Genomic DNA, 18,641 nt, shown 5'->3' on the forward strand with positions numbered 1-18,641 from the left:
TATATATATATAGTTGCCCCCTCATTTTAAGATGGGCCCCCCCAAAAATAAAATTCTGGCTACGCCCCTGGTACAACATGATTAATTGCTGTGTGCATACAATCCGGTTTGATTACTAGCTTCACCTCTGAGAAACAATACACAGAGTAGCTGTCTTTGTATGGTGAGGAGGTCAGTCCTCCGAGCGCTTTATGTCACGCAAACCGTTATTGGATTCATTGAGTTCTGTATCATGTCCTGTGGATATACTCCTACTTCCTCAAATCAAGTCAGATTTATTTTTATAAGGCTTTATTCAATAGAAATTGTTTCAAAGCAGCTTCACAAAAATAAACAGGAAAGTAACAGAATTAAGGATGCAAACTTATTATGCAACTCATTTCAGTTCAGTGATATGACTAAATTACATTCATTATGAAACAAGTTCAATATAGCTATAAGCAGCTCTACTGAAGACAATAGTGTCGTTATTCAGCTCGAGTCAGTTTACTGTTGATTCAATTTAGTTCAATAAAGGTATCAATGTTGCAAACTGCAGGTTTGAATTTTTTCTTTTCTTTTTTTTTCTTTTTTTTTTTACTGTGCTATAAAGCAGAAGACAATAGTGTCATTATTCAGCTCAACTCAGTTCAAGTTTGTTTCTCATCCAATAGTGTCAGTGCAGTTAAATCAGTAATATTGCTGGATATTAAGAGTCTCCATCTAAGCAAGCCAAATGTGGCTCCATCAGTTGAAAGAAAGGGAGAAAAAAACATTGGGAGAAACCAGGCTCAGTCAGGGGACGAGTTGTCCTCTGGCCTTATTGAACGAACAGGTGAGATTGACCGGGATACGTCACACAGGCATTAGGTAGGACGGAAGTATTGTAGTCTGTCCAGCAGGCTGAAACATGAAGATAGAGCTACCGTTGAGCCAGTAACGGCAAGTCCTCGAGTCCTGACATGCAGATTCTAACCCACTTAGTTCAAGACGATGTTCTTATTTTTAAAGATCACACACATTATTTACATAATTGCCCGTTTCCAGCAGGGCAGTCGCCACACATTCTTTGGTCACTCTGATTCATGTTACTGAGCCATTTGCTAACCCTCAGAGACCGCTGTCTCTGCACCACTTTTGTTTGCATGACTGCTCTCAGAATAACAACATTATTGCCATTAAAGAAGTGCTCCTGTAGGGTAACCACAGGGGAGATTAAGCGAAAGAGTTAAACGATTGGATATTTAGCATACTACAATTGGGATCGACAATTGTGACGACCTCTGACCTCCCTTTTCAGGAACCAAACGGTTTGTAGCCAACAGGGTCAAGAGGTGGCTAAGGCCATTGCCATAGCTAGCAGGAAAGGACATGGTGGATGGTGTTTACTGATAGCATTTTATAGAGGCCCCGCATCTCTCTAATTAAATCCGGAGTAGGGCTAAGTGTGCTAGTGGTTGAGACATCATATCCCTCTCATGTAGTTTGCGCGTGTCGCTCTGCCCGGCTCCTTCATCAGCTGTGACATCTACTTTCACTCATGTCTCGACATGCATACTGTGTTTACAGGTGCAGAGCTTTACAGAAATCACACAAGTTCATAAGGTAAGACCGTTAATGCAAATGAAGTTGCAATTACTGTGCTCTATGTAACGTGGCTATAATTTGATCATAATCATAGATGTACTTATAAGAGGACTAGAAATAGCCTGGTGAAATATGACTCTTGTCTGGACAAACTCTGATTTGGGGTGGGTGGGACTCTGGGTTTGGGACAAATTCTGAGCTCAGAGTGTGAACTAGTGAAAGTCAAACAGAAAGTCAAACTGCGTTTATACGTTTTTAAAGAGCCTTTCAGATTTATATTTGCTAGCGAAGATCATTCGCTATTATAGTGTTTGTCTTCTCAGAATAATTTTTACAAATATTTTAAAAGGGAAATTATCTCTGGGAGCCCAAACAGAGGGCAGTCATTCAGATAAGACATGAAATGCTGTATAGCACAGTTTCAGTATAGCATCAGTCTCATTGAAGCTGTTGCTGTAATATAACGCAACAATAACCAGTTACAACTACATAGGATGTCCTCATCCTGGAAACCCTCAGTGTTCAGCAGACACACTGACTACGTTTAAATGCAACCAAATAATCTTTTGGCAATCCGACTGATGGCTCAATCGGACTGAAAAGCCTTGTAAACACCTTAATCGATCCGATTGAGCTCGATCCGAATTAAATTTCGATTGGATTGGAAGGGGTGGTTTATTCAATTTATACTCTGATCGAGAGGATGTAAACACTTGATCAGACTGAAAACTGAAACCGGAAAGGACTGCGATGTGCAATGATGGCGTAATGACGTATGACGTACGGAACAAGCTGCAGTTGTTGTTATATATAATGTCATCAATTACTGTTGTGTTAATCTAAAAATTCCCCTACCACTCATTGTCTGTGAAGTGGAGCAGAACTACTGTAGCCTACGTCCCACCAGTCCTCACTTCATACTCTCATCCACAGACACTTTGTTTTGGCCGTGGAATGTTACAGGATTCACTCCTGTTTATCTGAGGAAATGCATCCATTCCTCTGGATACTAGCATTGTCTCTGTGTTGTCCTCTTTACATTTTATGTGTTGAGAGCTGTTCTTCCTTCACCTCAGACAGCAACACATTTGCAGATTTTGAGTTCAGAGTTTGAGATCAAACTCCTTTTACTGTCTTAATGCATCTTGCTCCACTTGGGTTGTGAACGTTTCCTGTTAACTTTTAAGACATGAGGAAGTGTCTGTTCGTTTACAGTGTGCTGAACTGTTTTTATCAGCATTCTGATATTACTAACACACGCCACAGCCACACTCACCCGTATATACAAACACACAAACACACACACACACACACACACACACACACACACACATACTGAAGCACAATAGACAGATCGACATGAGGGACCCTGAATCCTGCACCCCACCGCCTCTTGCTGAATCAGCTCGAGCAAAAGTAGGTCACCAACACATGCATATATCGTCAGGAGCTCTGGGAGAAATAAACAGCTAAATCAGATGTGAATTTGGTTCAGATTTGATTAAAGCGGAGGAAACATGTGCCCCAGGATCTCTCCACACAACAGAAATGATCAAATCAGGCTATTCTCACAGCGCTAATGACTGCACATTAACATGGCAGAGGTCTGGTGTGAGTGATTGTGCATTTTCATAAACAGCTGCAGAAGCTGCTCATGACCTCTGACCCCTACCTTTCACATAAAACAGTGTTATGTGCAGTTCATGATCATACACGGTGATTCATGTATGTTAATATGCTAGACTGATTTAATAGGTCTGTAGTGGGTGAATTTGATATGAAGTCTTTTCAGGGCATTTTTCTAATGCTCATTCACTCTATGTTTATGCTAATACCAGTTAATAACAGCTAATTGCTTCCAGTTGATGAGTTAATCCCCTTTTCATATATAAAAAATGCAAAAGCAAAAACAAAAACAATAACAGGGAAGAAAAAAGCAACAAGCGAAACTAAAACTAAAATAAATGATTTAAAAAAAAAAAAAAAAAAAAGCAGGCCTGAAACCCATTTGTTGGAGCTCATCACATGAGGTGTGTGCCAATGAATAATAAATGCTTGGTTGACTTGTGTCTGTGGACTAGACGGCAGCTCATGAATTATGGATTGTTATTCTTGGCTAAGCATTCAAACGGGACGCGATGATGGCAAAGTGGCACTAACAGCACATTTCTGTTTACATTTTTCTCTCTCTCTCTTTCTCAGTGTTTGATCTGCGGAACTCGTCACTCTTTCTCTTGAGGAGGATTCATTAGCCGCATATGCGCATGGCGTTAGTCAACGGACTCCTACATCAGCACTTTGACAGCCGGGAATTGCTGAAATATCATGGAAAAGGAGTCAAGGATGATGTAAGAGATGGTTGCGTTGTGTAGTGATGATGTGTCACACTGTTACTTACATGAGTGATGTAAATTATTTATCACAAGGAGAAAAAGAATCTTACATTTAAATAACACACACACACACACACAAAAAAAAAAAAACAGTTGGTGCTCTTTGACTCAGTTATGTCACTTCTCCATTGTTGTTTATCTAAACCAGTGGAGATTTGAAAAGACGCACAATAAATAAAGTGTAGGCAGTTAGAGAGTCAAACTGAGAGAGGCTGTGGTTGTGTTCTCCACCCTTTGACATTGGGCCATCGAGCCATAACTCCCTGAATCTCTCTTCCAGAACAGGGAGTGTCTACATCTGATCTCATCACAGTTTGTGGCTGCAATTAAAGGCAGCTAATCTGAGCTCAGTGTGCATGTGCTGAGGACGTGACAGTCGCTCAGAGTCGTACACTAAGCTGTAGTTGGCGCCACAATGTTAGGTTATGGGTGGTTGCCAGGGCGTTGCTATGGTGTTCTGAGTGGCTTCTAGGGTGTTCTGAGTCTCTGTGATATCAGGTCCCTTCTTCCAATGGGAGTTTTGCAGCTGTTTTCTGGTCCAAAATGGGTGTCTGATCACTTAGTAGTAGCAGCAAACTCCTCAACAACATGAATAATTTTAGGAATCATTCATATCTGAAGCACAAACACTGCAGGATAATGCACACACTTAGTTTAAGTGATGCTTTCCTGATTAAACACCTCTAAATGTCATCTTAAGTCTTGAATTGCATTCATTAGATGGAAGACACATGCACATTTCTGTTCTTGTGAATTTATGTCACATTTCCCTGTCAGTCTTGTTTTGAGAAATGTAACAGAAAATGGATTGAAACTTCTGACCTATTGAAACTGCGGGCTCGATAAGTGACGCACAGTTTTCATTTGTGTTTGTGGCCAAGGCAGTTCTTTTGTGGTAAATGTGGCCAATCAGACACAAGGAGAGTTAAATTTTGGTATCAACACTGAGCTAGAAATCAGAACTAAAATGTATATTTTGATTTGTGCAATAACTAATTTAAAAATTAAAACTTCCCTGCAGAAAGAAAGAAAGAAAGAAAGAAAAAGAAAGAAAGCAACTGTCATCCAATCACAATTAACCTCCCCCAACTCCCTCAAGTGTTCATCCACCACAATTTAGTCCGATTTACATAAAAGGAGGTAGTAAATCTCATGTGTAAGAGAAGTGTGTTTGGTTGACATGTACAGTATCAGTAGCATGCAGCATGTAACTCCTCTTCCACCCATTTAAATGTAGGTGTAAGATAGAAATAATATATTCACGTCTATAGAGAGAAGGGAAAAAAAACTTGTCATATGGGCAATTTGAGGCGCCTGAAAGCATGAAGCAATTTATCCTGGATTGGATGGATCTTTTTGTGTTATGATAATGTCCACATAATTTATTCTGGTGGATTGGCTTTTCTTTAAAGCCGTCTGACAGACAGACACAAGGACGCCCGTCATTCCTGTTTGATTCTCAAGGTAAAAACGACTTGCTAAAAGAGGGAATCGTTCTGAAATGTCGTCTAAACACAAATAGCGAGTAATGAAGTTGGAGGAAGAAAGAATAGGGACATTTTGGGTTTCGGGAGTGCTCTTGCAGTCAGTCAGGACTCTCCTGCACCCTTCCCACCGCCCTCCTGTACGATTGGAGGCTGTGTGAGCAGAATACTGATTAGCTCGTTTTTTGGGGGATTCATTTCCATTTGGAGACAGGGAGCGGTCCCCCCTCTCAGCACTGCGGTGGGCGTCCGCCTTCCTCTGCAGTCCTTGTTCCCCTCCAGTGTTATTGCACTGCAGAGCTGACTTATTTACTGACGTAATTGCATCCACTGATGTGAAAAGACATATAAATTCATGCCTAAAAGTTGAACCTGTATCCAGAGTAACGGCCCAGTTTTAGTATTCATGCATATCTGCTGTAACGTTTTTTGATATTGTGTTGTTCACATACTGGTGAAATTCTTAAAATGCTTTCATTGGATTGATTGAATTCTTTGTTTCACAAAGAGCCCTTCTCCAGAACACACTAGCTGTGACCGAAGCTTTATTGAGTGCAATATTGGATTGAGGCGGATTGATTTAGAAGAATCGAAAATAGATTTTGAATTGAATTAGAGGATTGACAGGCCCTCAGTGCCGTTCTCTGTATTGATTTGCAGAGTCACCAGTTTGAAGAAAAAACAAGTGCATTATTTTGGTTACTCTTGATAAATAAATAAATACATGCGCCTGTTTAAACAGATATTTGTTTTATTCAATGAAACATCCAAGCTAAGACTCACTCTGATGACTGAAACCGGTGCACGTACATTCTCACATCATCTATGTAGATTAAGATAAAATGTTTTGCTGTTCACAAAAACCGACACTATTGCTAGCTTTTAATGTAATGGCCAAGTGATGAATACACACATTTCCAGCAAGAGCAGTGCTGTTATGCGTGTCCACATTATATATTTCTATTGCAGTGTGATTGTAGGAACCAGCGTGTAGATTTTTCTATATAAATCAGCAATATAAATGTTTATTATTATTGTGCTATTCCATATGCACTTTACTCTTTCAATTATTCTATAGAAAGTGCTGGCACAAACCATCAGGCTATGGTGAACATCTCCTTGTGACGGAATAGAATTTCTTTTTTTATAGCCTCCAGCATGTTGAAAAAGCTGGATGTAGTCAGGAGATGCTATTTGGATTTCAAATTCTTTATATTAGCATTAAAAACAGAATCAAACGAGAGGCCGTATGATGAGACATTTTCCTGACGGATCACATGTGCATGTGAGTCTGTACTGTAATATATTTAGTGGAGACTTCTCTTAGTGGAGACTTCTCTGAACTCAGAGCTCTAATAATGTGCCTTTCAACCATGTGCCGGAGCACTTGAACTGGTTTGGTGAAACAATGACCTTGGTGGTTTGAGGAATGGATGAGTTTTTAAATAAAAAATCAAAATATATAATCAGGCGTGACACTCCTGGCACAATTGACACTCTGACAGTGACTGACATGCAGGGACAGAGAGAATGCGTGAGTGCAGACCGCGCTCATCCCGAGAGAAGTTTGATTGCCACTCACACTCGTGTGTGTGTGTGTGTGTGTGTGTGTGTGTGAAAGAGAGAGAGAGCGAGAAAGGCACATTTAAATTCCAGACCCCTGAAAAACATGACTGGCTTTCACCTGCTGTCACCTTCCATGCCTTGACAACAGCAGGCGTGCAATTAGACGCTCATGGAAGACATCCCAATTTACAGCTTCAAAATCCCTTGATTTCTCTACACCTCTTTCATAACTGATTAAAAACAGACTCCTTAGTTAAGGCCTTCAGAGCTCCATTAGCTTTTGTTAGAAACATTTGCTTTCATGAATGTGATTATAGAATAAGTGTTATATTAAATATATATATATATATATATATATATATATATATATATATATATATATATATATATATATACACACACACACACACACATTTTATAAGGTTATGAAAGTGTAAAATGAACAGTGTTACTAGGGCCAGCCACAACATAAATGAATGTGCGCTAGCTCACTCACAAAGTTATTGTTTAACAAAAGTAGATTTTTTAACAAAAATATAGGAGTAAACCAGAAACAAAGGGATTCAATTCAGGAGTGGATAAGGGCAAAATAACAAACAAAAACAACTCGATTTAGTACACTCTAAATTCCCCAAAAGAAAGAAAACACAAAAAATGCAACGCAACTTCCCTATCTCCATTAACCCAAAACATAGAACAAACAATATATGTGAAACAAATGGCAACACACTCCCTACTTCCCTTAAACTGAGTATTTACAGATAATATTTACACAATATAACAGAAGGCAAAAGTAATGCTAAGAATTGTAAATCGAATTGAGTAAAAGCAAGTTTTATAAAGAGGAAACCAAGGCCGAGCAGAACAACTGGCACGAATTCAGCTTCGATAGTGTGTTTTGGGTGGTCCTTATCACCGGAACCAGGAACAGACCAATCAGGATCTCAGCTGGCTTGAGTGCAGGCCAGACCTTTATCCTGCAACAGACACACTCAAAAACACAACAACAAAACACTTTAAAAAAGACATAAGACGTAACAACAGAATAAACACTAAACATGCTGCTGAATATGACATGTTTTTATCACAGCTCAGATGCACTAAACAGAAATAATTTTGTTACATTTGTTGTTTAAAATTTTTCATGCCTGAGCACAAACTTGTTTTGTGAATTAATTATATTACGTTCAATGTTAAAAGCTTAATCATACAAGCACTCTAAATTTTCTGAATTCTGATTCTGAAACCGAATGGGCGACATTTGAAATATCAGCACGCACACACACACACACACACACACACACACACACACACACACACACACACACACACACACACACACACACACACACACACACACAATAATATAGTATAGTAATATATATATTAGTAAAAATGTTGATTTTGAGGTTGTCATGGCTGACAGTTTAATAGGAAATCTAAACTCTGTTTATCAATCCAAAATTCGTCACTAAAAAAGCAGTTCAGTCGAAATTTTGAAATGTGACATTTACAAGTGAGTTCGTAATGAAGTATAATCTTGACTGACGCTCCTCTCTCAGGTGAATTCAGACAGAAGGAGATGCTGCTGCCATGTTCTGTGTGTTTCTGTGACCGTTTCACTGTTCAGTACTTGCCTGTATTGCAGAGCCGTGGTGACATTTCATGCGATGAAGGGGCTTCTCATGCAGTTAGTCTTTAGCCTGTAATCTGTGAGTGCTCGGTTTCAGCACTGCTGCATATGGCAGACAAAGCCTCTCTTTCAGATTCGCAGGCCTGACCAGGAGCTGTGTACAGATCACTCTCCTCTTCCTCAGACTGCTGCAAACACTGGACTCACTGTGTGTAAATTACAGCACAAAGACCACATTACAGCACTATCACATTCTGAAGAATTAAGGCACCAGTGTGACAGATGAAACAGCTGAACTCTGGGGCAGTTGAGGGGTTGTTGGCTGTCTAGAGCAGTGCTGTATTGGAAGAATTCATATTATTATGAGAAACAGCTGAGCTACATTACATGTAACTCCATGGATCACAGAAGTGAGAGCAGGGTCGTTCTGGCCCGGGTTAATTTTGAGGCCCGGTACAAATATGATATAAAAAATACATTTGTATGCACGAATATTCATTAAAAGGTTGTGATCTCGATTCAAACACGCGATCTTATAGCTAAATGACAATTATTCCTCTGTCTGAAACCTTTGAAATTATGATCACACTGGAATATTTAAAGCTGCTTTTGCGCTGCCGCTGACCCAAAGCGGCATGTTTGAAACAGTTTCACAAACAGTGTTTTCAACAACACAGTATTGATATTTCTGTTGCAAACATCAAACAATAATGAACGTATTGGGATAAAAGTTTATTGTCCTGACATAAACTGATATTGCAGCAGCAATCAAAATGAGTGAATGACCTTTGAAACTAATGCGCTTCAAATAAAGATGGTATCTATTACATTGTTTTGCCAGTAGGTGATGACCATTGACTGTTAAAAATGATTTGATGCATCATTGAATCATTCATTCAAGAGATAAAAAAAAACAAAAAAAACATATTATCCAGAATCATGAATTACTTTTAAAAGAATATATATCTGACATATAATTTATACTATTAGTACTGTTTCTAATATTAAAATGTACAATCTTACAGACAATAACAAGGATTTTTATGACAATTATAATACAGGATTCAGAAATGTTATTTTCAAGACAGAGCACTTCTCATCCAGTGTTCAAAGTTCTGCTGAACTGAGAAACAAACTGTAATATTTTTGTCTCACGTGAGGCTGGAAAAGAACACAACTTTAACTATTACAGTTCATGATTCATACTAGTATATAATTTATGGAACTTTTCATGCCCTTTATATAGTATTTCAAAAATCTGCACATTTAAAACAGTAAGCTTCAAATCACTGCTGATGAAAACTGATGATGCCTCAAGTTACCCTGCTGTTTTTTCTCCCCCTTGTACTCGCTGACCTGAGTGTGTGTGTGTGTGTGTGTGTGTGTGTGTGTGTGTGTGTGTGTGAGTGAAGGTGCACCTGTTCATCTGTCATCAGTATTCAAGTGTGGTCTCCACTGTCTATTTTCCATCCACACTTACTCCAACAGCAGACCACTCGTCCAAGGACTGCAACTATTTGGGGCGGCCCTCTCCGCTGCCGGACAATAAAGGCCTCACGCAGTGTGTCTCCGAGGTGATTACATAAAGGAAGCTGCAGCTGCAGGGGCAGAGGAAGAGAAAGACAGCGTCTGTACGAGCTGAAGGGGGGTGTTAACACAGGGTGGACTAAAACAGTGCAGTGTTCGAGAAGAGTGGGGATGGACAGCAGGGGTCCTAAACACTGGGCTTTCTTCTCCGGGCCACTCCACATCCCTTTATACAGGCAGATCTGGGTCAGAGGGCACATTCCTTCAGCATCACATCATTTGGAAAACACCGCTGTCCTGCGCTCAGTAGCCCGCTGCCATCAGGTCAAGAGAGCTGTGCACCGGTCAAGATGATCAGTGTTTTTAACATTAGTATTTTACCATTTTTAAAAACTGATGACAAGAAACACTGCACACTGTATGTGAATGTGTCAGTTAAAAATTAAGCTGGGGGAAATGTGTTTGGCCATGCAATACTCTCCACCATAATGACAGGGTGTTACTAAGGTGTTCAGAGGAGTTTTTAGTACGTTGCTATGCAGTTACTAGTACGTAGGAGCAATGATATCGTTGCCTTAAAAAAACACTGCTACAGTAATATAGCGTACCAGTCTGGTTCAGAAATTGAAAACTCCATTTATTTTCCCCATGGTGGAATTGATTTGTTACAATTACCGTTAAAGATAGACCTACTGTAAGCTTTGAGGTTGTTAATCATTGACTTTCGTTGAAGCCCTCAGTCCACATTAATCCAACTTATTTTTTTAGGTATGTAACAAGGTTAGTGATAAGGGAAGAAGGAGGCGGGAACTGGCGGACGTTAAAACGTAACTTTAATATCATAAAATTAACAAACACAAAACGAAAGCCCCTAACGGATGACTGCCGCACTTGAACTTAGTAAAACACTAAGCTCCGCCCACTCCCATGAATTACCACAAATTATGTAATCAAGTCCTCTTATGCTCTTAAGTATTTAAATATTTGTATGTATAAATGCATATTTTGCATTAATTCTAAAATGCATCGTTTCTATAGATATAATAAACAAATTTAAATTAATAGTTTTATAGTTCACCATAGTTTTTAAATTAATTGTTGTTTGCAATGCTTTTGTAAGGGATAGTAGTGCTTTCCCTCTTTAACTCTTTCCCCGCCAGCATTTTCTGAAAAAGTTGTCAGCCAGTGCCAGCATTTTTTCATCATGTTCACACAATGTAATGGCCCCCAGAATATTTTGTTAATGAGTAAGTAAACATTCAATTTATCAAAAGAAATAAAAGAGCCTCTGCTCTTTTTTCATTTTTCTCTGATTTTCTCATTTACATGTCAAAAAGACTTTGTCCGGATTGGATTCAGAACAATGATCAAAACATAGATTGAGTAGATCGAGTCCATCAACAGCCCCAAAGCTTGCACAGTCGTATACCTCTTTGCATTGTTGGGGGTAACACATTACAACTAATGTGAGTTGCATAATCAGATTACTTTTTTCAAGTAACTATTAAAGTAACACAAATTCACAACAAAATATCTAAGTTACTTTTTTCAAGTAAGTGAAACGCAAGTTACTTTTTCCCATTTATTTACTGACACCTCTCTTGGATTTCTCAAATTAAGAGAAATCAGGAGTGAAGTGGTGAGGTGTTGTGTGTGCTGTGTAAACATAATGGTTATTGTAGTTCAAGACTAAATGTGAACATCCATTTTCTCATCTCACTTGCACAAAAACAGATTCAGTATTAAATAAAGCAATATTTATAACGCATTACTTTTAAAAGTAACTTTCCCCAACACTGCATCTTTGTGGGTTCGACATCTCATTTGGAAACGTTAGGCAGTTTTGATTTATATGCTGTTGAATGTTTGATGATCACGTTAGCTTAACTGTACGTAAGCAGTCTACTATCCACTCCTTCTGGTTTACGCAGATCAGCTTATGCCGGGTTCAAGCCACCTTTCTACTGCACACGACAAACAACAGCCGTTTGAAGTCATTTATTTCCAATAGAGAGTATGGGAGCTGCGTGGAGTTCCGATCATATACATATGCGGAAATTTCGGATCTGATTTGATCATATACATATGCGGAAATTTCGGATCTGATCTGAGCTGCGGATGCGTTGAAATATTTAGACCGCATGCGACCGGCCGAACAGATGTGATGTATTCTAATCAAAACTATGATTTAGTTACCAATATTTTATTATTATTATTATAATATTGAATTACTAATATTTTAACACCTTAATGTTATTCTGTAAAGACTATTTCTGTAAAATGGCAGATATTAATAATTATTTTATAATTATTTCATCAATATTTGTTGATTAGCTCTATAAAATCTACTATGTTTTTATTTTAGATGTACTGAGGGTCATTTGTTTTGTGTGGATATATTCATACATGCATTCAATTCATTAAAATCATTAATTTTTCCATGGTGAGTAAGCTGAGGGTAACGATTGCTTCACGACCAGTTTCAAAGTTCCGTGCAACTGCCAGTAGGTGGCGAAATGCAACAATCGTATGTGAATGTCGTGTGCAGTGGAAAGGCATCTTATGACACACTCGATGAGATAAAATGATTGATTCTTGCCTCCCGAGGTCCATTGTTGTTTACGAATCCCCACGACACCTTATGTGAAATGGATTTAGCCAAAATCAGGCTAAAATTGTGTATTCTGAAACAGGCATTATTTGCTTGTTTTTGGATCCGAAGATGCTATACTCTTCCAGAAGATTCGTAACAGCACCCCCTACCGTATAACAGTAAAAACATGGAAAGCTGGAAAAACTCATCAATTGCGGGGAAGCGATGTGTCATAAATAATGGGAAGTCTTGTCAATGGCGGGGAAAGAGTTAAAACCGTTTGGTACACAGTCTTGTATCTTTGTCTTTTTGTTTTTTAAAATGCTTTTGCTTCAAATCAAAGTAATGTTGTGATTTAAGCTTGGTTTGGTCATATCAACCCCTTTAACAAAGACTCTTTTAAAATTGCTCTGGTAAAAATGAATGGAAAAAATATTTCTAGAACCAATACTGCTGAAAAATTTGCTCTATAAGCACTTTTATAATTCACCATTTTTTAACGAACCTTTGATAAATCGTGCAACATTTTCTTATTTTGACTGTCTGTATTAGCATATGCATGAACATGTAGGTCTGGTCATGCTAGTGAACTGCTAAGCTTGTGTTGTTGTGTTGTCTTTTTTTGTCATTACTGTACCAATCAGAGGGGGAAGTCGTGAGATGTGCCTATTTGTAAAGAATGTTTGAATTGGCCGACTCTAGTCAGCGATGGGAGCTGGGCCATTTGGCTTTAGGAAAACCAGGTGCAAAATCTGGAAAAAAAGGAGATTTTTTCTATTGCATCACAACTAACAAGGGGGAAAAAAACCAACAGATTTTCTCTTCAGTAGCCAGTTTGTTTGTTTAAAAACAGGAAGTGTGCAGGATGTTCCTCTGATGATGAATCTCATGTTTATATGAAATGGCTGATTGTGGTGCTTTTTGTTATGCACCGACACTGAGTCTTATTACACAGTTGTTTAGCAAAGGCTTCAGTTCGCAGGCAGTTGGAGTGTGAACTCTGTGTGTGTGTCAGGCCTGCTAGCTACAGCCTTTCATGTCAGGCACAAGTAAACAGGAACCCCGGGGCCTGTCTGTGGTCAGAGGTGGAAACCAGGCCACTGTAACCGCCAGTAAGGAAGGATGAGGTAGGACAAGAGAGACAAGCCATGAGCCTGACTTCTTATTGATCCCTTATGAGTTTTTGCGAGATTTTTTGTCTATCCCGCACTTTAAAGTTCTCTTTTCTTTCTGTACTGAAGAGGACATGAACAGACAACTTGCAAACAACTGTGACGTTGGATCTGTCAGCATTCCAGAATTAATGAATGTCTGTAGCCGAGCCAGTGTGTCTCGTTTATAGCGGTTCTGTCTGCCGCCCAATAAAGATGAATGCACTAAATCAGGGGTGTCGAACTCGATTTAGCTTGAAGGCAGAGAGGACACAACATCACTGTGTTATTTTCTTCTTCTTAATCTTTGGTGTAGTCATGTAGTAAAGGCAATATGAGTGATTTAAGAATAAACGCTTTGGACAAATAATCAGAATATTGGAAGAATGTGGTAATGTGATTACAGCCCATAGGTCATAAAAGTAGAATTGTTATTACTTGTTTTATTAAAAAATGTAAGAAGAATTAACCATAAATGACAGAGTTGTTTCCATTGCTTTAAGTGAAAAAAAAAAAATCCAAGTGATTGAAGGCCTGGCGTATGCATGCACATCAGTTCTGGCATTGCTAACTGGGCATCACAGCCTATACGTCATCAAATTTAAAGGGCACCTATTATGACTCTTTTCACAAGATGTAAAATAAGTTTATGATGTCCCCAGAGTGTGTATGTGAAGTTTTAGCTCAAAATACCCAACAGATAATTTTTTACAGCATGTTTAAATTGTCATTTTTTGGGGCTCAGAAAAACACGCTGTTTTAGTGTGTGCCCTTTAACCCTCTGGGGTCTAAGGTGTTTTTGGGGTCCTTGAGATGTTCTGACATGCCCTGACATTTTTGCTTTTTTCAGTTGCTTATAAACATATTAATGGCAAAGGTGTAAATTCACTCTATATAGCACTGTGACGGCCTGAGTGGTGGCCGCACAAGAGCGGTAATGTGGATGCATACACATGCACACACGCCAACATGCATACATTTAAGAATGCTCTTTATTTAAACTTATTTTGTCATTCATATTCATTTGTTTCAGTATAGTGATGGATCATAATAAATCACACAAAACAAACAATATTAATTATTTCTTTATTGTTAGGTTTTCATGTTTACATTTACAGCACATTTTATATACATTGTTACTGATTTGAAGTGCACACAAATTAGTTACGTTGTATATGTTACTTATATTTGTTTTTATTTTGAGTTTAAGTTTACCGTTCGTGATGAACTTCAGACATGGTCCGCTGCAGCCGCATCCTGGCGTAACAAGGATTAGAGTCCGGGCAGGAACAGAGAATTTAAGCGTTATTGGTTCCGCCCGAACATACCATTTGCTGAAATTGCCCGGGGGAGGAAGGAATGTTAATGTCTTTATCAATTGATTTATTTAGTTGTACATTTATGATATTTGATTACATTTTGCTTTCCTTATCTTTATTTATTGTATACCTTTGTTTGATTTGATTTTGATTTACTTATGGTTATATGTTGAATGTAAAGTTGAATTGTTTCCCCTCTTAATTTGTAATGGGCCCATCCTTTCCTTTATAAGCTGTTGCTTTGTTCATTTGAGGAGGTCAGTAGTTTTAGTTTGTTTGTTTGTTTTTTTGTCTAATTGTTTTGATCTCATTTTCTGTTTGTTTATTTTTGTTGTAAGAAGTTTATGAGTTTGTAAAGTTATTTTTTTCTTGGGTTCAAATAAAGACCCATTTTCTTTTGCAAAGCTTGTGTTCCTTGTTCTTGCCTCTTGGTCCCTCACAAGCACAAACAGGGCTACCATCATATGTGAGCACCATGCATGTACATGTTTGTATTTTTGAGAGAATAATGTTTATGCATGGTTATTGAAAAAACTAAAAACTAAAGTTTCTGAAATAAGGCCATAAAACACATTCTAAATATGTGTCAATAAGACTTTTGACTAATGGATGTCTTCGCCTAGAGTTTTTTCTTCAAAATGATGTGACAATTATCCTGCCTAATCATTCACATAACACAATGCATTGATTTAAATTTTGCAAAACACTTTCTGTCTGGAAAGGCAATATGCGGAGTGGGCGTCAACGATCATGCATATTTAGTGGTTCGCACCTGGAGACAATGGGGCCCACATACTTAATGAGCCATTCATTCAGGTGTGTCACAAGAAAGAATGCAAGAGCAACAATTGGAAGCATCTCATGTTTTTTTTATTTTTCCACAAATTGTGCTTGCAAATTGGCCTATAATATCAAAAGGAAAACATGTCTAGTAATTGTGCAGTTAATTCTCATACTGTATTTTCAGTTTTGGAATATTTATCCTCTCCCCAAATTTGTCACTAATAAAACACAAAAAAAAATTATTTGAAAGAAAAGGCTTATATTTACCTTTTATTAGTTTGTTTACATCTACCTTGTATTTTTTTTTAATTAAAAAGGTTACAATTACAACAACAATTCAAGTGTAATCTTTCTTTGTAAAAACTAAAGTATACATTTTATCATACATATTTCAAAGTTAAGGATTCATTACTTGAATATAGCCTAGGCTACATTGTAATAAACACTATAACATATTATTTGATTATTTTTGACAAAACATACTATATTTAACATATGAGCAAAAATTGGCAAACAAAAGCTTATTTGAGGTGGCAGATATTTTACAGTAAAAATGTATAATCTATCCAAAACTAATCAATGAAATGTTGTCTTTCATATGTCTGTAACATAGTAACTTTCGTTTTTATTATAAGAAATATAAATGTTAATTTGCAGTTTAATACGTTGCTTATACAAATACATTTTATTTCAACATATTTCACTCGATTTTTACTCAGTAGCCTATAGCAATACAGTTTGCTAAAAGCGAAACATTCACAGACAGAAACGATTCAAATTTAAACCGTCTTTTGCCAGTTGTGGTAAACAGCGGCATCTCTGCCGTTCATTCATTCATTCATGCACAGATATGCGCCGCACTTGAGAATGAAAAAAAAACTTACTACATTATTCCATAGCCTCGGATCTGTTGCTCCTCGTACTTCTGAGGTACATTTTCCATTATAGTATTATTCCTCACAGCGCTGCGATGACTGTGTAAACAAGTACAATGATCTGATGTGTTTTCTCGAGCTGATGTGGGCGTTCACAGTTTGCGTGGATTGCCTCAGACATTTGCGTTTGAATAGCGCGCGCTCTCCGTGGGCGGGGTCACATTACATCTGAATGAGCTCTAATTAGCTTGACTGGAATCGCTCTCTTTTAATGCAGATTTCACAAGATGAGAATATTTGTTTTTTATATAAATTACTTCATTTAAAAGAAGAGAATTCAAGCTTCATGCCTGTGTGTCTGTATGTCTGTTTGACTGAGTATTCGCTGAGTTATGGTTCATTTTCAGACGCGTTTCAGAATGGACTACACTGACAGAGAGAAGGCAGAACTCGCATCATGTTTATTTTTCTTTATTTGGCGAAAAGCACAACACTTTTATTTTATTTTATTTTATTGTGAGTATACACAAAAATAATACACACTTAACAGGATCGATTGATGTATAACACAAGCATATAAGATAAAAAGTAATATTTTATTTTATTTATTTGTTTTCACTGATAAGGAAAAAAACGAGCCTATCGCGCCGGCGACCCCCCCTGCCGACCTCAGGGGGTTAAATGCAAATAAGCTGCTGCTGCATGGCACAGGGGGCGGAGCCTCATGAGCCCGTGCTCAGAGCCAGGACAATCTTTTCTGATAATATCAGAACAGAAACTCTCAGTTGCGGTGTTCATTTCGACTTGGAGTCGGACAATAATGCCTATAGAGCCAGAGAATATATGCTGTATGGAGATAGAACAGGTATAGTTTAGTTTAATTATGGTTATAACTTATTTGTCATCTGCTTTTATCCACTATTACTGTAATACAAGCCTGCTGTAGCAGACCCAGACATACTGATGAGTTCAATGAAGTTTATTGTACATCACACAAAAGATAAAGCGTTAGTTTTACTCCAGAGAATCACAGTAAGAGCTGAATAAACACAGTATAAGAAGTGCGCATTAAAGTCTTATCCATAAACTCTCTCTCCCTTTCATTATCATGGAACATACACAGCGAAGTACACAAAACACTCGTTACAACTAACAGTAAACAAATATATACACACCTTTTCAGTGGGTGCTTAATAAACTGGTAAACCTTATATCCGTAAAATGACTCGATGAGCTGTCATAAAGTGCGCGCTCTCACTTTCATTTCTGCCGTGGTCAGTAACGTTAGTCCTGTCGCTCTGAAGACCGTAAGCTGGATCACAAACAGTACAGATCCATCCTCGAGTAACAACGAGAGTAAATGAAGACTGCTATGTTCATTCTTATATCCAACAACAAAACACCTCAATCGCTTAGGAGACATTCTTGTGTACAGCTGCTCCAGCGTCGAAACAATGGCGGACTCTGTGTCCAGCTCACTCAGGGTGGGTCTATGCTCAAACTGTAGTGTCAATCAACAGTCGTGGGAGGGGCCTGTGCAAAGTGACGTCACATTGCCCCGAATCTGAGAACAGCTTGTTCTGAGACAGTGCTTATGATTTATGGGGATTATAAAAAAAGCACTGGGTGGATTTTTATCATTATAGGGTGGTTGTGTACACACATTGCCAACACACATTTATGTTCAAACACCATGTAAAAGTGAATTTTGCATAATAGGTGCCCTTTAAAACTGAGTGTCTATTTACACT

General features: G+C 38.1%; 1 protein-coding gene across 5 annotated transcripts in view; it reads left to right on the forward strand.

Moving 5' to 3' along the window:
- The window catches only part of LOC307172116 (uncharacterized protein), a 150,669-nt gene that overhangs the window by 64,251 nt on the left and 67,777 nt on the right, over window positions 1-18,641 (forward strand). For 3 of the 5 annotated variants that reach the window (XR_013823657.1, XR_013823658.1, XM_079894181.1), the window contains exon 3: window positions 3,769-3,914. The exons of the other annotated variants lie outside the window; for them this stretch is intronic. The gene's annotated coding sequence lies outside the window, so the exon portion shown is untranslated. The remainder of the gene's footprint in view (window positions 1-3,768; window positions 3,915-18,641) is intronic. 5 annotated transcript variants of the gene reach the window in all.

Source organism: Squalius cephalus (genome assembly GCF_949319135.1).
Source record: "Squalius cephalus genome assembly, chromosome: 15".
Lineage (NCBI taxonomy): Eukaryota > Metazoa > Chordata > Actinopteri > Cypriniformes > Leuciscidae > Squalius > Squalius cephalus.